The 12,351-nt window shown below is 37.9% G+C and overlaps 1 pseudogene; it reads right to left on the reverse strand.

Annotated features, from left to right (window-relative positions):
* Positions 1 to 289: 289 nt before the first annotated feature.
* Positions 290 to 11,158, reverse strand: LOC150015955 (tubby-related protein 1 pseudogene; annotated as a pseudogene).
* Positions 11,159 to 12,351: the final 1,193 nt, after the last annotated feature.

Consider the following 12,351-nt stretch of genomic DNA (forward strand, 5'->3'; position numbering starts at 1 on the left):
CAGGTGCCTGGAATAATACTTGGCGCTTAGTATATGTGTGTTGAATGACTATATACATGGATGATTTGGTGTAAACTTTAAAAAAGCAACCACTGTGCTTGTTTCAGTGAATTCAGTTACAAAAATCTTGAATTCATCCCACAAGTTGCTAGAACGAATTTGCCCTGGAGGGTGGAGTGTGCTCAGGAGGCTGGGTGTTGGGCAAGCTGACTTCCCCTCTACCTCCTAGCTCCCTGAGCCCCAGCCCCCAAGTGAATTACAAAGGGAGTAGGGCCCTCAGGGAGAAGGGTCAGGGATGTGCAGGGCTCACATTTCGGGGCCGGATGAGGACCCTCTCATTGTCCACATTCATGCCCGGAATGATGACCGTCATGCGCCGGGGTCCTCGGAAGCCCAGCACGTTGGTTTCATAGATCACAGCTGCCAGCTCCTGCCTAAGGCGCCCCACATCCGCGCTGCCTCCTCCGCGGTGCGGGTTCTGCCCGTTGTCAAAGACGGTAAAGCGGTTCCCTAGGAGGTTGGACCTCAGCTTCCCGACAAAACTCTCCCCTCCTCGGGACAGATTGGTAGGGTCGCTGGAGATGAGGTAATTGGCTGTCTTGCTCCGTTTCCGTTTCCTGCCAGCCAAGAGGAACACCTTTTTCTCCGTGTCCAGGTGCAGAAAGTAGGAGGGATACAGGCCCTATCCATACCCTTCTTGTCCCAGGTCAGCCGGCAGCGCACTGTTCGGCCCTGGGGGGCAGGCTGAAGCACGAACTCCCGGGGTTCGCCCACTTCCATGGGTGGGGACGGGCCCGCTCCTCCTTCTTTTTGCCTTTCCCTTTGGCTTTGCCCTTCTGATTGCTGTTCTTGGTCACCACAGCTGCCACCTCTTCCGCCTCTCCCTCTTCCTCCTTCCTCTCCTCTTCTGAGCCTTTGGAAGTGCCTTTCTTCTTCAGAGCTTTCTCAGCTGGGCCATCGTCCCCAACCAGAAACATGGCTGCCGGGATCTTCTGCACTCTGGCCAAGCTCACTGAGGGGTCCTTGTCAGCTTCTCCAGACCCTTTCTTCTTTGTCTTTCTCGTCTTGGTCTCTTCCCCTGTTGGCACCTTCTTAATGCGCACAGGTTTTGGTGGGGGGACAGGGCTCCCCAGGCCCCCCTTCGGACCCTGGGCCTTGGCCCTCCTCTCCTTCATGTCTGTAGAAGCCTTCTCTGTAGGGGGCTTCTTGGGAGGCAGAGGGACTTTCTCTTTTCCGTCTCCTTTTCCTCTTCATCTTCATGATCCTCCTCTTCCTCCTCCTCATCCTCGTCCTCTGCACCCGGGGCTCGGGCCACCAGGAAGGTTTCTCGGGGGGCGCACTTCGTGGCCTCGGGGTCCCGGAGGAACTTGGTGTAGACGGTCTGCGGCACCCCGGCCTCGGCGGGCTCCTCCCGCTGCCTCCCCTTCAGCCCCGCCCGGGGGGCGCCCCCGGGATCAGCCCCGCGCCTGCCTCCGGGTCTCCTGGGCTTGGATCCCGTAGGGCAGGGGGACTCAGGGGTTTCGGCCCTCTTCTTCGACTTCGGTCCTCAGGCCGGTCGCTGCTCGGAGCGCCGCTGGACCCCGGGGCTCCCGTCTTCCGCCTCGGGCCCGCTGTCTGAGGCCCACACCTCCCGGAGGGTGTCATCCTGCAGCGGCACGGTGCGCTCACTTCTCCGCACCCCCTGCGCTCCAAGACATACTTTTTAAATCAAATGAGTTTTAATATGGAAAAATGCATGATCAAAATTTTAATAACCATCCTGCTCTATTTTGTAATTAAGTTTTTATTACCCTATTTACCCTATTGCATAAGTATTCTCAATTGATTGAATTATTAGTCCAATTTGTCACTGACAACACAGGAAAGCCAAACAACTAAAAATATTTCCGTATGTCCTAAACATCTGATGATACAGAGAGATATAGGTGTATAGGTACTCTTACAGACATAGACGTAGATATGAGATAATTGATTGACTTTTTTCACTTTTTAACCATGAACAATTAGACCGACTGTTAGTAAATGAAAGTACATTTTTTGCATATTCTAATTTGTGTCCTCAGTTAACAGTGGTCTAAGAAATTACACGGTATTTTTATGGGCATACACAGAGTTAAAATAATTTGTCTTCAAAACAAGTAGTATCTGTGTTCATTTACTCCTGTAGTTAGTATATTCTGAGTATTTCAAGTCAGTATTATGTATTGCCAAATAACTGAGTTCTCACTTCCAAACAAGTCATTTCACTACTGAGAAACCTACACCAGTAAAGTCACATAAAAATCTTGGATAGTCCAATACAGACGGCAATCCAAAACCACCCATCCCTGAGTTATACTGAGATTTTTGTGGGTTTTTTGTTGTTGTTTGGTTGGTAGGGAAAAGGAAACTGAAGTAATATCATTTTAGCATTGACATAGATAACTTAAATATTATTAGAGATATTAAGTGTTTTGAATTTTCTAGTAATTATAGTAATATAGCATTTGCCTTTGTTTCATGTTTTACAGAAATAAATTGTTCTTGTTTGAATTTTGGAAACTCCAAAGTCAAATGTTTCATGTCATAAATGTTTACCAAGTTTAATTGGGGACAGCATTTATCACTTAGAATAAAATCCTTCTAAACATCTTAAATTTCAAAAATATCATTATAATCATTGGAAAATTTAAATTTTATTTGCAAAAATTCTTCTATGAATTAAATAATGTTGAAAATACCTGTTTACTTGCATTATAGAAATCTCTTAATCAAGTATAAGGCCAATGAAGTCTCTGTTACTACAAGTGATCTGCAAGGATCTCCAGGGTAATAAGGAGTCTCATTCAATGTGTCTGTACTGTCCTATGATTGAGTAGCATGCATATAATTCCTAAAGGCTAATAGCTACTACATAGCAGTAGTAAACCAACTTATCCTCCATGGCCTGGAAACACTACACCACCTAAAATTAATGCTTTTATAAATACTTGCCTAATCTACTTTTGAAGTAAGAACACCAAAATTCCACTTTCTAAAACATTTCTAACCCAGGGGGAATTGAGACCCTATTTGTTCAAAATGACGAGAATTCAGGGTGGTTGTAGTTTTTCTGACTAAGTGTTAAATGTTAAGGAGACAGATATATGTTCAAAAAATATCAGAGTCTGCCCTGACCCATGTGGCTCAGTTGGTTCGGTGTTGTTCTGAAAGGTGAAAGGCTGCTGGCTCAGGGCACACGCCTGGGGGGTGTGCGGGTTGGGTCTGATCTGGGTGTTTATGAGAAGCAACCAATTGATATTTCTCTCTTGCATTGGTGTCTCCCTCTCTTTCTTCTCTTCCTCTCTCTAAAAATAAATAAAATGTTTAAAAATATATATCAGAAAGTTTATAAAAGTGTAAGGTAATTGAAACTCGGTCATCACATCTCCTTCTTGCCTTACCAGATCATTTCCAATATAATTTACTATAAAACTATATATCTGCATTAGTTGTTAACCTCAGGATCCAATTTCCATTTCACCAAAATGCAGAAACTACTCATTCACTTCTGCTTTACCCAAGAGAGCTGGTCATTTCTGCTACCATTTTAAACTTGTCATTTTGCTACAGTTTTAATTTAAAACAAACACACACACATTCTTGATGGTAGTGATGAGAAACAGAGGCAAATAGAATTAGAAAATTTCTTGATTGTTAATTTAAATAAAGCACAAAAAAGAGACAAACTGTTTTCTGTTAAAAAAAAACTTCAGGAGGTTATAAATACTTATTATCTGCAGTCCTTGATTTAATGGGTTATTGAAAAAATGGCACTTCAACCTCTGGGCCTCTGAGTATGCTATTGGTAGAAGTAAAAATGAGGTGTTGCTTTCTGTCTTCCTAACTATACAATCAACCTCTCCAGGCTACATCACATCACATGACCATATGGTCCTCTTGAGTTCAGAGAAGGAAGTGTGAGAGATAATATGAAAGGAATTGCTTTGGGAGCATCATTAAACTTTTCCCCACCTCCTGGTCATTGTATCTTTCTCTTGAGCTGGTTTTCATTACATATACAGTATAAATTGAAGCTTATATCATTTTGGTGAGGCTTTGATAACAACATTAACAACAATAATATCTAAAAATTTTGAATAACATTATGTGTTTTACGCTGCACTGATACTAATTCATTTTATCCTCAAAACTTAAAATCTGTCCTGTTGTGACTAGACTCCCATTGGATATCATGTGATGTCTGCAATATTAACATTACATGGTTAATTCTCAAGGGCTGGAGTTTATGAGAAAGAGCAGAGTATATTTTTGAGCAAGAATATGGCAATTAGACATATTTGTGTGATAATATGCCAGTACTCAATCCATGACAAAGGGCAACTCGTTTAGCCTTCCTATGTCTTGACTACCTCATGTGAGAAATGGACAGAAAAAATATTTTTAAAGATTGTTGAGAGGATTTAGTAAGATAATGTACCAGAAGTGCTTAGTACTGTTGTCTATAGTGGAGTAAGTACTGAATATTAATAGCAATAAAGAATAATAGTATGAAATGGCAGAATTAGATGACACCCTATAATGTTTTATTCTTTTTCATACTTATAAGTCTTCTCTTTTATAGAGGGTTACCTGTCAGGAGAAATGAGACTGACAGCTTGAAAGGAAGTCAGACCCTTCAGAGTGGCCCAGAGCAAAACTAGAATACAATCCGTTATTAGGAAGTTAACATACAGACATGGTGCAGTTTTCAAGCTTTCACTTTAGAGTATAACATTTCCCTGATGACATTAGTGCAATTGTTCAACCTAGAGTTTTAATACAGTTTTCCCTTGTTTTTCTCCTATGCTTTTTCTTTTATTTATTTATTTTTATTTTTATTTTTGTTGGTATGTGGCATTACCTTCCCACTCAATGTATAGACCTCCATTTGGAAAGTAGCTAGAGATCTTTTTCACCAATTCTATTATGTCTTTTAGATTTACTGAAGTTCTCCTTTTCCTCTCCCCTAAGATCCATGTTTTCAGATTTTCTGCAAACTACTTTGAGTTATTAATATCATTTCCTCATGTCTTTCAGAAAGGATTTGAGTGGGCATAATTGTATTTATTTTGGTTACTAGGACCTTAATCTTTCTCTCTCCCTTGTTATAAAGATTATTGAAAAAACAGCAGGTCTAAGCTTTAAATAGGATTGAATACATCTTTGAAAGCTAATACTTTATATTGTGCTAAATGATAGTGCTCTTTAAAATTAGATGTGTTATGTTGTAAATAAGGTTAAAATACAAAGAATCAAGAGTTTTAGGAATCCCAGGGTCTTGTTACATTAATCTCAGGTCAGATACTGTTTTATGAGAGAGCACAGTAGTTTAATGGGCATTTATCGATTTAAATTAAATTATTAACTTTGGAGACAGTAACTTTCATACTTAAAACAGTCATATGATATTATGAATTACATCTTATGCACATTAAGAGGCTTAAAGCAAGGAAACCAAAGATAGAAAATATTGGTTCACATTTCAAACCACAATAAGTGTGAATATGGAGTCAATTTAATCAAAATGTATAATGCAACTTTCCTTGGGTTAAATGTCTTGCAATTGCTCTTGGAATGAGCACTTGTTTTCCCATTATTGGCCATTTTAATTGACTTACACTATGGTTTTCTCATTTAAAGATCACTTTATAGTATTGGGTGCTCTTTATCTGAGTGATATATTCTACTCTTGCCTGGTCCAACAACACAGCAGTTTACATATTTCTGAACTTGATCTGAAAGCTGATTTAAAAATCCATATGGACAATCCAATTTATCTGAAAATACACACACACACAAGTCTGCTCAGAGGTGGCTAAAATAAAATAAATTTCATTTTGGGAGACAGGAAGGAAGCTGAGACAAGAAAGTGAAGATTTTGAAGTAAATGGGTACTTGCTCTGACCGAGATCAAATCCCACCTCTCCCCAGAGAATGTTAGAAGAGGGCATGGAAGACAAGCATTAGAAAAATAGAATGTTTGTGCTTTTCTTCCTGGTGGACTGCATTAAATATTCAGCTGATGGGGGGTGGGGATCAGTTTACATTACTCTTCTTGTTTCTCATGTATCAACTGACAGGTGCTGTAAACATACATAGACAAACGTGGTCCTATGCTTGCAGTGCTCCAGTGACCGAGGAAAGACAGTCTTTAATCTCCCAAAGTAATCACACAGGATTTAGCAGCCAGACTATGTTCAGATTGGAGAAGAGGCCATATGCATTTTATTTCCCATAAAACCATAGAAACTTACCTTTTGATTTTGATTTGCAAGAAAATCCATTCAGAAATGGTTTGGTCCACACAATAAATTAATAATTGTATTTTGATTTTGAGGACTTGACTGAAATCCTCATTAATACTTTTGAAATAATAGTAGCAAAAAAAGAGAAAGGAAATAATAGTAACAGAAAGAACCCAAGAGGCACTCTTGTCTTCTGAATATCTTGCTTTGCAGGTGTGAAACCATCAATCCACATCTCCTTAATTTCACTAAGGGCAGAATCTAAGCAATCAGGGACCAAGAACTGACCTTGACTTTGAGATTAAACCCAGTATTTAAAACACTAACTTATTCATGTTTTAGAGGTGTCATGGTAAATAAATCATGACTGTTTATATTGAAGACTCAGAGGCTCATTTTTCTACACTATAGGCAGCAATTTGGCTGAGACTCTATCATTCTGTGATACTATCAAGCACTACCTTTTTTCTCACTTGAATTGTACTTTTGGCTGTCATTTGCGCTTTTGAATAAAGGTTTACATTAGTGAAAGATATCATAATAGCATATCTCCTTTTCCTGAGTTGATATACAAATCAAAGAGAAAGGATAAGGCCAAGGCTCCCCTTGTCCTTCGAAAAGTGTGCCATCTGCATTTTGCTTATGATATTCAGTTGGGAACAAAATTCTAGCATAAGGAAGTCGTTATTACAACCCTCAAGTTACACTGTAAATTCAAAGTACTTTAAATGCTTTATAATAGTCGAAGCCAGTAAAATCGACCCTGTATATTTTTATTTCATCTCTGTTGGATCATATGATATTTAATAATTGGTTCTGGCACCTCGTTGCAAATTATTATAACTTTGAGATTCAACAGTCTTATTGAACATATGGGCAGCACAGCCTCAGAACATATATATGATACAGCCTCTTGAGAGGACCTTCTGTCTTGTTTTCCTTAGCTTGGAAGGGTCAGGTAAATTTTGTCGTGTCATCATGTGCTAAGATTCCTCAATCTCTATTTGTAGGCTAGATGCTTAACGGAACTTATTCCCTCCTCCACCCCTTAACTGTGAACATTTCCTTTGCAAACTCAAAATAGGAATTCATGCATCTGAAATGCAGTTTACTGGACTCTTACTAAAGCAGGTATAAAGCTATTCCAGTGTCAGTGCATAAGTATTCATCAATTGAGAATAGGTTCTGTTACTTAGTGCCATGTTGTATTCTGGTTCAGCTGCAAACCAGAAGTTTCTGGAGTCAAGACACCTTCCCATATTATCGGAAGCATATGATGATGCTTCACCAATCCTGGAGAGGAAGGAAAGTTGGCAATAAAATATAGTTGACACGACAAAACCTTTCATATAGTTAGACATTCTCCCCTCAGCATTTTTTTTTATAGCTCTACTCACAGTAACGCCCTGAGACAAATTAGGAAAAACTTTTCCACATCAACAGCCCATTAAAGTTATTTTCAATGTTCCTGATGCCTTGCCTCTGTCTAGCCTATGTGCCTCGATTTGCTCTTGTATTATTTCACGTTAATTGTCATATTGTTTATTGCCACATCAAACATATTACAATACGGGCACAGTGGCAATAATTACACAGCGATCTGTCTTTTAAAAAAGATGTCAAAATAGATAGTGGTGGATGGGATAGGTAGGAGGTTATGATTTATACCTTATGTTGACATTGTGGAATGGAGCTGGTTCAATTTCTCCTGATTTCACTATACTAATCTATCCCTGTCATATAATTATTCACTACTAAGAATACTAAGCTAAAAAGTTCAGGGAGGTGGAGGAAATGATCAAAGGAATTTTTCAAGCATTTATTTTCATTTCAATACTGCAATACTACATTTTAATAAAAAAGACATATTGATGGACAAAAATATCCATATGCAATGTCTATAATCCTAAATCAGTTTAAAACTAAATACCCTGTTTTCTTTAAGGATTTTTTGAACAAATACACTTTTCATACCTATGCTTGTGTACACACACATATTTGCTCTAAGTATGGATAAAAGGAGTTTCGAGGTTTTGAAAGGTGATTTGCCCCCTTTGTTACAGTTGTAAAAAGTCTACCTCTCATTGAGCCATCCTGCCACAAGTCACCACACTGATATTGAGAATCTTCACTTGGTTAAGACAGTACCAAGAATCGTCCTAAATTTGGTGATCAGTAAGTCAGAGTCATGCTTGATCCTGGCTGAGAGTCTGGAAGCTGAGATCCTTTTCATATAAACCAAGTTGAGAGTTTTACTACTGCTGATTTGCTCCTTATCATGGTCTGCTTGCTTGGCATCACATAAGCCAGTAGGTGGAGTGCTTGTTAACGGTAATTGAATATTCAGAACTTGAACTTAAGATTAAGTGGAAGCCACTTATTATAAACTCCTAAAACCATATTTATACTGAACCCTTTCTATGGGTATAATTAGTTTAAAAAGTGTTACATGAGCAGGGTTGCGATGAACGCAGGACTAGGGCTATATAGCAGAACACAAAGAGGCAAATTGTGCCCAACATCAACATGTCACATGGCATAAACCCACGTAAAGGGACACTTTCTCAAACAGTCAACTAAATGTTATTTGCTAAATAGACTTCAGTCCCTCTTTTAAAAATTTAGTATTTATGCCGTTCAAAGGATAAACGAGGTTTGATTAACTATACATGGTAAAGCTTGTACAAAGAGAATTAATTACATACATGTGCTAATAGTAGTTATAGTAAACTCAGTATCTTTGGAAATAGGAGTTGCAAGAGATGCCTCCAGTATAAAGTGCAACTTTCCCATAAGAGTGTCTTGTTTTCCTTCAGAAGAAGATTTTCAAGTATATTTAAAATCTGCAGCTTGAGACTTGCTAACTACATCACTCTAAATCTATCTATATCACACCTAAAGATGTTAAAGCAACATTTAGAACTACAAGGAGAAAACAAGCAACAGAATTTAGAAAGCAGGAACCACATGAATATAAGAAAAAATCTTTAGTCGTTTTTTAAGAATGTGAGTTCTATGATGTGAAGTAGATGAAAATGCAAGAGAAGAGTTTAAAAAAGAATCTCTCATTCCATATCAGGAATACTCCCAGATCTGATTCCACAGCACACAAGTACTGAAGATCTCAATGGCTTGAAAATATCATTTTATCTAAAAGTACTTTGGAGCAAATAATTGCACAGTATGCAACAACAAACACTACTAAAAGAGTCATCATTTTCCCTTTATTTAACTTTTCATTATAAATATGGTAAACTCTCTTAAATATAGCTTCTGTCAGGATATTGTTGATATTTTTAAAAATGATGCCATCATGTTCTCAGTTCATATTAAATTTTGGACAGATTTTCATTTCCAATATGACTTTTTTCACTTTGAGTTGGAAATGAGGAGTGGAGAAGACTGAGCACTGTTAACTGAATTAATCAGCCACAGCTTTATGTGGTAAATAACTCTTTAAAGCATGCAATAGCTTTATCAAACCAAGCACCTGCTTGCCACTCCCTGCTTTTTTGAACAATACCAATAGGAAAATTTAACCTCCCTTAGGCCAAGAAAAGGGAGGGAGAAAGAACAGTTATTGTTAATCTAAAATTATGAAATATTATATTTTCTATTTCTCATCTGCCAGAAAAAAGTGTGACCATTTCCATAAAGAGTTTTAAATCAAATCATAAAATCTGGCCAGTAGCTCAAAATGGAAAACTATGATCAGAACATAACCTAGATCCCTTAACCAAGAAAGAATTTTGTAACGTATATCTTATTTACTTATTTTGATGTGGAGAAGTAGTATATTCTAATTCCAAGGTAAATTGCAGGATCATGGGATGGCCTGTAAAAAATTTTGTACAGGAGATCTGTTAAGAAGTAGATACCTTTGTCTAAATTTTCCTTATGCTCATTTATTTCTTCAGCTTCTAACAGTATCATTGCATACTTAGCATATTTTTATTTCTCACATTTGAAAAAAATGAGCTCACTTGCTTTTTGTCAGTTGTCATTCATTTCACCTTGTTTTGCCTGCTTCAGTATGTTACTTTCCCTTAGATGTTGAACCATGTCATTCTCAGCCAATGTTCATCCCTTGACAGTGAGTAGGCAATAACCCTCACCGAGAAATAGAAAAGTGTTAGCCACTGATCTCACCAAGATTATATTCTCTCTTAATAGAAGCTGTTGATAGATCCTGAACAGCTCTACTCTTGGGGTGTTGACTTGTAGAATCAAATCCTCTGCACACAAGCACAGCAAAATATTTTGGTGAAAGGTAATTATCAGAAATAGTGACACTAGTAAATTAGTTAACTACATTACAGCGTGAAGCTTGAGTTACCCTTGCCCATTCTTGTCCCAGGCCTATCTGTAATCGGCAATTCAGCGTAATGATGTCACAACATTTGCCAGGCTGTGGGCACTGAAGGGAAGACACAGAATTACTCCCATTGCATGAGGTTCCCCTCCTTCCTCTCTACACATGAATAGCCCATCTGTCTCACTCACACAAAAACTGTTATCTTTAAAACATCCTTCTGTTATGATCATGGCTGTTCTTTAGAATTGATCCTTAACTTTAGATTGTGTTTTGGAAATCGGGTTTTTAAATTCTTCCAGATTTCATTGGCCCATTTATAATGTTATAGTAATATGTCCTTAAAGCAGTTCATCTCACTAAAGAGCTCAAATACTATATATTTCCATTCACTTACAGGAGGATAACCTTTTGTGAAATATAGATAGCCTATTTTTAAAAAATCACAACAAAGAATCCAACCCCTCCCAGCCTCCAATATTTTTCAAAGTGTGAATTGAAGAGGACTTAGAGACAGATGGGTCTGGATGATCAAGTTACCTGTTATAGTAGCACATCTGCCGGGGCAGTCAATCACCATGATGGCTCTGACAGGTCGATGGAGCCTAAGCAAGAATGGCTAATGCAGACAGAAAAATGGCTGGGGAAGGGCAGACCTCCTGCCTGTCTCCTGGGTTTGGCTGGTCTGAAAGCTGTACTTGAATTTGCTCAGGTTAAAACTCTGTCTGTTGAGCAATGATATTAGGTGAAAGATTTGGGCTCCTGACTTTTTAAGACCAACATATTGAACACATATGATTGGAAATGATTCGATTAGCACTTTCAGCTGTCAGTCAATATTAGGTCATATTTAGGGGCTATTGTAGGAAGGGTAGGGTGAATAAGATTAGTAAAAGGAGAGTGAGAGATAGTTTCAAGACTACATTTTTCCTAGACGTGTCAAAAGAATGAAAAGCATTAAGCATTGGTTCTGAGATGCCTATTTCTAAGAGCTCAGTATAATAAAAATTCGCATCGAATAGAACAAAGGCAATTCTAAGAATGTCAAGAAGCAAAAGTAACTAAATTTATGAAGGCATGCTACTTATTTTCTCTGTATATTTGATCCTTTTACTTCAATCTTAAAGTGAATCATATTTATTAATGCTAATATATACAAATATTTGGCAATATCATGCATTAGGAAATATGGAAGAAGTTTTTTCAAGGTTTCAAAAACAATTGAAAATATGTTCCAATTAAGTGCATATTATTAATTGTACTGCTTATATGACACATTTGTAAAAGTGCAAATATTTGAAGACAATAGAACCTCAACATATCTATATTCCTTCTAATGACCAATGAATCAGTTATTAAAAGTGTCTAACAATAAGACAGTACCCCCCCTAAAAAGTCCTACTCTTGAAAAATACCTAAATGGTAGGTAATGGCAGGAACTGTTACCACCCTTCAACATCTAGAAAAGAAGTTACATTTTTGGTTAAATTTATGTATTTATGTATGAATTTATATATAGTATGTATACTTTATATTTATGATTAGGATACATATATTTACATATTTATGGTAAATACATATATTTCTTTGTGAAGTGAAAAAAAAATTCCATAAGATATGCATTATTATTACCCCACTGTAGAATCACAGTGAGCAAACATTGCTGAAAAAAAGGGCAAAATGTTAATACATGCAGAACTGCTGTTAGTAGCGATTTTCTCCACAATGCCAAACTGATGGGGATTCGTGAAAGAGCCATTAAACAGATGCGTT

Source organism: Furipterus horrens, unplaced genomic scaffold (assembly GCF_987537825.1).
Source record: "Furipterus horrens unplaced genomic scaffold, mFurHor1.1.pri manual_scaffold_3, whole genome shotgun sequence".
NCBI lineage: Eukaryota > Metazoa > Chordata > Mammalia > Chiroptera > Furipteridae > Furipterus > Furipterus horrens.